This window comes from Rhipicephalus microplus, chromosome 6 (assembly GCF_043290135.1).
Source record: "Rhipicephalus microplus isolate Deutch F79 chromosome 6, USDA_Rmic, whole genome shotgun sequence".
Taxonomy (NCBI): Eukaryota; Metazoa; Arthropoda; class Arachnida; order Ixodida; family Ixodidae; genus Rhipicephalus; species Rhipicephalus microplus.
Genome location: NC_134705.1, coordinates 164,088,809 through 164,098,576, shown reverse-complemented (window position 1 = coordinate 164,098,576; position 9,768 = coordinate 164,088,809). Strand labels below are relative to the sequence as shown.

The 9,768-nt window shown below is 42.2% G+C and overlaps 1 long non-coding RNA gene across 1 annotated transcript; it reads right to left on the bottom strand.

The window, feature by feature from the left end:
• Positions 1–788: 788 nt before the first annotated feature.
• Positions 789–8,408, bottom strand: LOC142765630 (uncharacterized). The gene is made up of 3 exons (XR_012884338.1): positions 8,227–8,408; positions 5,232–5,487; positions 789–1,436 (listed from the first exon to the last, which is right to left on the bottom strand). It is a non-coding gene; the product is annotated as an uncharacterized LOC142765630 (long non-coding RNA).
• Positions 8,409–9,768: the final 1,360 nt, after the last annotated feature.

The following is a 9,768-nucleotide window of genomic DNA, read 5'->3' as shown; positions in this document are numbered from 1 at the left end:
AAGCTACTGACAAGTTAGCTGCAGTGTTTTGCTTTCTCTATGTGTAGGCAAATAGAGAATCCGGCACTGTTATCGAGAAGTGCTGCAATTGTGCCTTATACCCTGTCCAGGTGCTGTTCCTCGGGTTTTTGTTTTTTGCTGCTCTGGAGAGAACAAGCTGCACTTATTATTGCACTTCTTAAGAACAGTGTCGAATTTTAGATAAGCTTGTACTGTTGCAAGAGCAAAGTTAGCTTCACCACAAAGGAAGTGCGATTTGGCGAAGCCGTCATTCTCCAACAGTCAACAAAGTGGAGGCACCAGTTACAGCTGTCTGTACGTTTGTGTACTAGTTACCAAAGTGCCCTCGAGAAGCGCTCAGCAGAGTGCCGGATGCATGGTGCAATGTTCAAGGTGGAAGTAAACAATATGTAAATATATACATACCTTAAAGCAAGCTTTATTGAATAAAGATGTGTTTCAACAATCATGAAATTGATCCCAGAGTGCGTATATGGCCTGTGCTACCCATTTTTGCTCCAGAATGAATGTAATATATTCAAGGCCCCTTCCTGCACACATGCATGCACAATGCAGACATGCATGCTTGCAAATTAAAAATTAACAAGTTTCGAATACTGGTGATTATTTCAAAAGCCATACTCACTTTAAAAGACACACAGATAATATGCACTAAATGCAGAATTTTACCACATTGCGCTCTTTTAAATTGTGTGTAGCAGACGTGAGCTTTTATGCATGTGAGAATGCAAGATATTAGACCCCAACAAAAATTTATGACAAATAAATTAACATGATGCAAATAGTCACTATTTTATTGTACATAGTATACAACCCAAAAAGATTGACAATAGTAAACATGAGCTATGACCGTCTGCATCGATTGTAATGGTGAGATCTTTGTGAGTGAGGATCAATCTTCTGTTTTTTAAATCTTTTTCTAATGAGTAGACATCTTTTTTGTGATGAGCCTTCTTTTTTAACTTTTAACATTCTGACTTTCCTCCTTGCATAATAGGTGACAAAAAAATTATTTAGAACAACAAAATATAAGTTAGAGGCACCAGCAGTCCAAAGGCACTTATTGAGGGTGTTGCCAGTGCCCAGAAAATTCAAAAAGAAAATGGATAGGAAAGTAGGTGTGTGGTAAAACATGTGGGCTTATATAACATGCTTTGGTCATCATGCTAAAAGCCTTCACTACAATCTTGCTCAAGGCTTATTTACAGCTCTCCCTTTATATATGTGTGTGTGTTTCTAAACTTGTGCATTACAAAATCACAAATGTTGGCAAGGTAATGCAAGTGGTGTTGGATTAATATGTGATCATTCAAACACTTGCACAATCCATCTTCAGCTGCCCAGGCAACTTTGGTTCCTTTTACAGAAGTGCGGTCAGAGCGCTCCTTCTCTACAGCACATCCGCACCCGGAAGCCTAAAATAAAGACAGAAGTAATCACCAAGAGTTTCGCAAGACAGACTGTCCAAGATACAGACTGTCCAGATGCTTTGTCATGCTGGAGTGTTCTTAGTTCTATGTAAGTAGAAGTCAGCATCAAAATCCGCTTTGTTTTCAACGGAAAACATGCTTGTTGGAGGTCCCCCAGGCAAAAAGCTGTGTAAACAACTTGACAGTACCTGGGGGCCTACAGAGGATAGCACGTACAACAGATTTCACATACAAAAACAAACAGCATAGTAGAAAGGAAATACATATACAAGAAATATCTGAGCAATGATTCAGCATGATGCACACGTGAAACATGAATTAGGTTTGAGTAAAAAAGCTATTCATCAAGTAATTGCACACATCCGATTTGAACAAACCGAATAAGGCACTGAAGTTAATTAGGGTTCTTAAAGAATTGTAAAGTGCCAATAAGCAATATTCTAGTCTAGCTCTACAATATTGTCATGTATGTAATACTAGTAGTTGCCTGTTAGGTATGCTGTAGTCATGAATATATTCAGTTTTCCTAATACCTAAAACTTAGTATGTTGCAGTCCAGCTGTTCATGTTCAATAAATAATTGTTTATGGTAGCATTTAGGTTACAAAATTGATGCTAAAAATTATGCGGACCCCACATACTTTGGGAATCGATGTTATGTGAAACACGCATAACATGTATTTTATTTTTTTTTTATTGAGCGATCTTATGAAGTGGAGCTCAATATATGTACAAATTCTCGCACACACATATGTTATACAGCCGCATATGTTTCATTTGTTATGGGGAGATGTTACACCCTTGACAACATTAGCAGTTATTTGCTGTTTCGTAACGATGTTAACAGAAACATGGGTATTAGCCACACGAGAAGTGGTAGGCTGGTATGAAGCATTGGTGTTTGCGCTGGCACTCGCGAGGATTGTTGTCACAAAACGAGCGCTCAAAAAAGGGCGCGCCGCCAAATTCTCGCGACGAAACGCCGGAGTGACGCCGCGAGGTCAACGATAAAAAAAAAACAGAACAAGCATCCAAGGACTCCCCGGGCGCGCGTGCTCTTCCCCTCGGAAGCATGGGTTCGCCGACGAACCCCCTCTCACGACGCCCGAGCAAGCCCTCAAATGTTCTAGATGGAAAGGGGAGTGGTGATGCCGGGTTGAGTCATCCGTCACGGACGGCCTTCGAACCGTCTCGCCCTTTCCCCCAGCCTTCGCTGCGCATCGCGCCGACGAAATGATGAGAACTTTCTGGAATCTCCGCGGAAGGTATTTAATCGAGCAGCCGAGATGAGAGATCCGGAGAAGACGGAAGTTAGCGCCAGAGCGCGTAGGGATTCCGCCGTGTAGTCGGCGAAGGTTTTGTCCGTAGGGTCAAAGAAGGAGAAGAAGAGGATTTCCACCTGAGGGGTGAAGGCTCGAGCTACAGGCAAGAGCGTGTGTCTACCGCTATCGAGCGAAGACGCGTGGCAACAGCTGCGTGTGTGAAGCCGACGTGTTTTCGGCGAAGAAGTTTGAAGCTTGGAGAGTGACCAATTGAAGACGCGAGGTTTCCTGGAAGAGAAACTTCGGGGGCCAAGTGAAGACGTGAGGTTTCCTGGAAGAGAAACTTTGGGGACAGCGGAACGACAGAGGTTTCCTGGAAGAGAAACTTCGAGGCAGCGGAACGACAACAACGCTGGACTTTGAATGAGAAATTCTCGGAAGAGTATCATCCAAACTTTTGTTCCAAGAACTTTGGACCGAATAGGTTTTCTATTTCTGTAGTCTTTAGGTGTCTTGGTTGTTCAATGCATGCGACTGCATTGTAATGCGTATTGTTGTCAGTGTCTGTTGTTTCGAGTGTGGCTGATTGTACTGTGTAGTACGTTGTTTGATTGGTGACATATTGTACTCATCTATTGTGGAGTGAGCATACTTGTGTATTGTTTTTGATCTGCCATTATTGAGAATATAATTTTGTTTTGTTTATCAACTCTCGGCTCTGACTTGTTCTTTGGGCCACAGCCGGCGCCCGCTGGCGCGCCAAATAGGACCACTTCTAAATTGTCCACACTGTCGCGGTGCGGTTCCGAGGGCTGATACTTCGGCCCTTGGAATTAGCCCGTCGATCGCCTCCCTAATTAACGGGACCTGTGGCAATGGTAGCCCTCAACACTGCTACACAAATACTTCACAGGATGGTGCCTGACTACAATTGACTTTGATTCGACTTCACAGCTGCATCATAGGAGTGCATATGTAATAGTTATAAAATTTGATAGCCAGTACTGCAACGACAGTTGATGTTACACAAACATTGGAGACTATTTGTAAAGTATAACCGAGGCCGGGAATGGCTCTGTGGGAGAATACTTAATTGCCAAGTAGAATACTAGGTTTCGATTCCTGCTAGGAACCTTTACGTTATTCTTTGCATTCATTTGGTCAATGCTGCCTATGTCAGCCTTATAACATGATAGCGCTGAAGAGCTCGTGTCGCAGAAAACCCGCCGCCGGTGTCTGCCCCGTTGGTTGTGAGCGAAAAATCAACTGTGCATCTGTGACCGAAAAATCAAGTTACCTAGTTTCCAGAAACTCAAAGAATTCCTACTTATGACCTAATGGAGGCGTGCTGATAGCTGCAAAACAAAACCCCCAAGTCGTACTACTAGACACTCAACACAGGGCTTAACACACGGAAGTCCATTGACATCGGCCAAAAATTAACTTTTGAAGTACATAGCTATTCCTCTTCCCAATTTCATGAACTACACAATGCCATGATAATTATACCCTGGTATTTTTGGTGGGCTATATCGCACGAAAAATACAAAGATTATTTCAAAAGAATGGCATCAAATTTTACCGACATGTCACCGAAATAGAGACACAGGCTACTAACCTTATTTATAATGCTAAGAGCATTTAAGGTAAACGCATTGAAGATAGCTGTTGGCCTTTTTCACTATATAGGTATCAATTTTTCACTACCTAGGTAACAAAATTCTGCCATGTCCGTCATAGTTTACTGACATTGCAAGCTCAAGAAAAGTGTGGCTCTGAAGTCATCAACACAGCGTTTTGCCAGATCTTCTAAGAAGGCAGTCTTTAAAATTGCTAATGTTTCCAATTTTTTTTTTATAAATTTCGTGCCTTGCATCCAAATTAACCTCCATCCTAATTGTTTTTTTTTTGCATTCGTTCTCTCACTAACTGCTTACCTTGTCTTGTCAAGTGTTTGTTGACATAAATAGGACTACTTGATCTAAAACGAAAGGTCACTGTAGACAGACGTAAGTTTTTTGTCTTATCCAGAACATTTCATTTGTAACATCGTTCATAATGCACTACTTTTTTTTTCAAACAAGGCTTGTTTGTTCCTACTCTGTCTGCAGTGTATCATCACGAGTAATAGTTTTTCCATCATCGTACAAAAATTTCGGACAGCGTCAAAAGAAAACCCTCATCTGAACGCCTTTGATGTCAGATAGTTCAACCTTGAATACAGTGTAAATTCTTCAATTTTCATCTGAAGTTGCTTATTTTCACCTGGAAGTTTTTTTTGCCTGTTTCAAGGTGCGACAGGCTCTCTATACAAAGCCTTTATTTCTAAAGAGAACGCGTTTACACTGTCACCACCTTCGTTCCACACTACTTGAAGTTCCAAAGTTCAGCATGAATTTTGTGCTTGAAATCCTCTGCTTTCCATGACAAACAATTCACAGGGAACATTAGTACTCTTGCTTGGCAGGAGTGCATGCAGTAATACTAACACAATTAAAGCAAGAAATAAGTTTCTCACCTGTGCAAAAATTATTTTGGCAAGCACTGTGAAGACCACACACACTGCTGCCAAACTGAGCGGAATATGGAGCGCACTTCATATAAGTAGGCAGCGTCCAGTAGCTTGGTGAGGCACAGCGCATGAGCAGGGTGAACAGAGCTGATGCTTGGAACAATGGTTCAGAGTTCGCTGGTGCTTGGGCTCCTTGACCTTGTCAGAAACTTTCCTTGAGCAGCCTCACTCACACGAAATGACAGACCGTGCCGAAGAATTTCTGCATCGGTGCAAAAAAATTATTTTGGTGAGGTTTGTCTAGACTGCATGCGCTGCTTGCCAAATTGCAGTGAATGGCTAGAAACGCATGGCCAACATATATTTAGTGGCACGCAACTGAGCAATACAAAAAGAGCATGCTGCAGTATAAATACAACGAAAAACATGCTGTTGCAGAGCTTTTCATGTCGATGTCATACATATGAATTTTCATTCACCTTTATAGCTCGCTCATGCACGAAGATGAAGTTAGAACTCTTAGATGAAGACACCCCTTTTTAGCAGCATTGACTGTGCGTAATTAAGAGATAAGCATGCGTGAATAATGTTGTTGCCTGCAATCAATAAATTGTGTTCTTGAAGATGACCAAATATATGCACGAGTGCATCCATAAAGGCACATTTGCACTTCTGTAGGTACGATACCCATGTGATGTGTTTCTTAGGTGAATGCCATGGAATATGCACCATATAAATATTTTATTACGTAAAATTGCAATACCACTGCATAAACATGTCAGTATGCGCATATGCATCCACTGCAGATAAAGCATAAAATTAAAGCAATACTGACACATTAATTTTTAACCAAGGTAGTGGAGGGCTCCAGAAATTTCGACCACCTGGGGTTCTTTAACGTGCACCTAAATCTAAGAACACAGGCCTACAGCATTTTCACCTTCATTGAAAAAGCAGCCAGCAAGGCCGGAATATCATCCTGCGACCTTCGGGTCAGAAACCGAGTACCTTAGCGACTAGAACACTGCGACGGGACTTCAATCTCCCTGTTCCCCCGTGTAGGGTGACAGACCGGCTTTGCAGGTCTGGCTAACCTCCCTGCCTTTCCTTCTCTACCATTTATTCTCATGAGTACAACGAATGGAGCTTCCTTCAAACGGCTAACATTCGGACGTTTATAATTTGCCTGAAGTTGAGTTCACTAAATGAATATTGTTTGCTGATTCATAGTGATCATTGATCTAAATTGTTCTGGTTGGCTAAAAAGGCAGTACTCCTCACTTCTAATCAAACAGCACAAGCTGTCTAATGACCATAGCGGGAAAAAGTGGAAACGCTAAGACAAAACATCAATCTTGAACCCCATGCCATCACAATAAAGCAGGCAAGCTTCTGCAATATTGACTGGCAACCAGGATCTCAGACACTGCAGATAGCTACATAACGTAATGGTTTTCCAACATGACGTAAAGGCAGCAGAATCACATATTGCCTAACCTGTTTCATTATGATAACGATGAGGCCACAATGTTATTGGCCTCTGTATACTAATAACAATTTACCTTGCAAATCATGTGACAATAACATTCAATACGACGTCATGAATCTAGCATCCTACCATGTGGTCTAAGTACCAACAAGGTGGTTTTAGTGACGTCGGTGCAGGCCAATAAACAACAATCACTTGGTGAACATTATTTTTGATATTATTCAATTGGTCTGATGCGTACATCTTCAAAAACGGCAGTTTAGATTTGTTCATTCTTAGATAAATACAATGTCTAAGTTTGCATGTCAGCAGCAACATATGCACGCCTTAGGCACGCAAACTGTGATGTATAACCTTATTGTGTTTTGAGCAATAAATTAGGTATTCATACACTGCACATATCACAGGTCACTTGTAAATCTGCAGCGAGGTCATAAAGAATTTATGATATCGGATAAAGCGTTACACTTGTATTCAAAAGTGTCAATGGAAGTTGTGGTAGAACTTCGTTTTAGAATGTTTGTAAACGTAAAGGTATTCGGCAAAATTTTAACTCCAAAGCGCGCTGCAGCGCCCACAATTCTTAAAAGCCAGAACAATGCAATGATAGGTGAACAGGGGGAAACAAGCAGTACCACCAAAATTGCACTCGAACGAGTGAACTAGTGCTCAACCTAGCGCTTGCACAGCTAAGGTACGGCTATTCGGCCACTCATAGACAAAATGAGTAGGCCCAGGCGTAATTGCACGCTTTCAGAACCGCACCTACAGCACGCTGTGTCAAGTTTACGCACACTTAATTAAGCTGAATATCATGGTAATTTAATATTATACGTGCCCGGTGGATGCGAACACATTTGGTCACACACGAAAACACATCTACCTTATAGTAGTCACACACATTTACTGATCATGTAGCTGTTGAAAAGAGGACGCGTAACATATAAATCTTTCTTCATATACTTCTTTGGCACAGAAAACGAAACAGGCCGCGTAAATACCAACACGGATACCGCGTAATTCTTGTCCATTCTTCTAAATTAAATGCGCAAAGATCCAATTCGACGTGAATCACCGGAATACTCCAACGCACGCGACACACAGACTTCCAGGCGCAGTCCCCGAACGGCGTCCGACGGCATTGACAACATATAGTGATTCATAGCGTGGAGAGCATCGCCCGCCGGCTCACAGCCGCACAGCGCACATTGCTTCAACCTCCTTCCCCAAAGAAAAAATTCATCCGCGCGTAACGACCCTGAGCTTAGACTTGAGCCTAATGAAATCAGACACGCCAGCAGGCTCGCTACGTTAATAAAAACTCACTTATCGTCTACCAGCTAGGAAAACATTAGTTCACAACGTTATTATACTATAGCGCTTTCGGTGTTAACCGCGGGAGGAGCCGAGGACACGATCGTCCACGGGAGGAGCCGAGAGCCGATCGGGCACGCCTTGGCCTTGGCCGGAGAAGCAAAAAACAAAGCGTCGACAGCAGAAACATCCACCTACCTTTTTAGTTTGGCGAGCGCTCGACGGTACGAAGCAGCCGGTCCTCTCTTGTGTATAGTGCATCTTCGTAACAAGCAGCACCGACAGAACACGAAAGACAGCGCAAGCACACTTTGAACAACATAAAAAATCGACTTTAAACGCTCGGCACACGGCCATTGCGGCCTCCAGGAAGATTCCGCCATTTCTGTCCTTCTGACATCACCGATCCGCATTTGCGCACAAAATCTTTTATATGATAAGCAAATAGATTGTTTCTGCTTAAATTTATAATAAAAAGTAGTGAAAATAGGAGATACGCTAGTACGTCTTGCAAAGAATATTTTTTATTTTTGAAAATAAAATATGACAGAACACGTATTTGCGCGAAATTTGAAATGTGAAAGAGCGCGCGAAATTTGAAACATTTGCTTGCTTGTGTATTTCTTATACTGATACCTTGTTAACATCTGTACATTGGTTGAGTGGTTAAGCTGGCTGTTAAAAACAGTGTTGAAACGGTTGTATATTAGTACAAAGTACAGGCAGCAAGCAAAATTTGTCACAACAAAATAAGCGTACTAGTTGGCAAACATTCTTTTAGCTGTCTTTAGTGAATTTTCTTTAGGAAATGGTTTTAGTCAAGGCTCATTTTAACTTGCTTTGAAGAATATTTCTATGAAGAAAATCAAGAAAATGTTTCTTTAATGTTATAATAATAGAACGTTAAAGTCTATAGCCCGCCATAAAAATTGGTAACACGTGTCAACTGATACACTGTAAGATTAACAAATATTTGCACAACACAAAAACTATTTTATCTACCACGGTCTTGTTGGTTTGTATTTCTTTGCATTAACAAATGTATGATTTATATATAATGACATGGACGAAGCTTTGTTTTCAATTTTAGGCGCAAACGAGGCCGAGAGCTCTATATGTGTAAGTCACAGTCCTGTTGTAGCTCTACAAGCTGCGTACTCCGCCATTGGATAGTGAGCTTGTAGTGCATAGCTTGGTCAGCGCCGGCCGTGAGGCGACGAGAAAAAGGCAGCAAGAATGCAAGAACCAGTGCAGTACTTACGTTCAGCCGGGCGCTATCGCTATTCAGATATCCGTTACTGTGGTGGGTCCATTAATGAGACCATTGATGTCTAACCAGTAGACCTCAAAAGCTGTTGGTTATGCTCTATCACCACGTTACTCACAAAGCTTTGTCGGCGACTGTGCACCCTAATGGGTGCTCATCAGCATCCATTTTTTGTTGCACCCTACTTTCCACCCTTTTGATGTGTTCACCCTTTTGGTTCCGCTTGTAGGGTGCTGAGACGCGAATAGGGTGCTCAAAGTATGTGCTTAGGGTGTCCGCCCCCTTTTTGACACCATTAAGGGTCAGAATCGGTTTAGTGTGTTCCTCATGAGCCACATCAACTATTGTTATGCCTGCGAGTCCGCAGCGAACGTCCATGCCTCGGAAAAAGGAAATCTGTGTCAAGGCCACCACGCGAGCCCGCCTGACGCGATGAACAACTCAACGGCGTCAACACGCGACGGCGCCTTTCT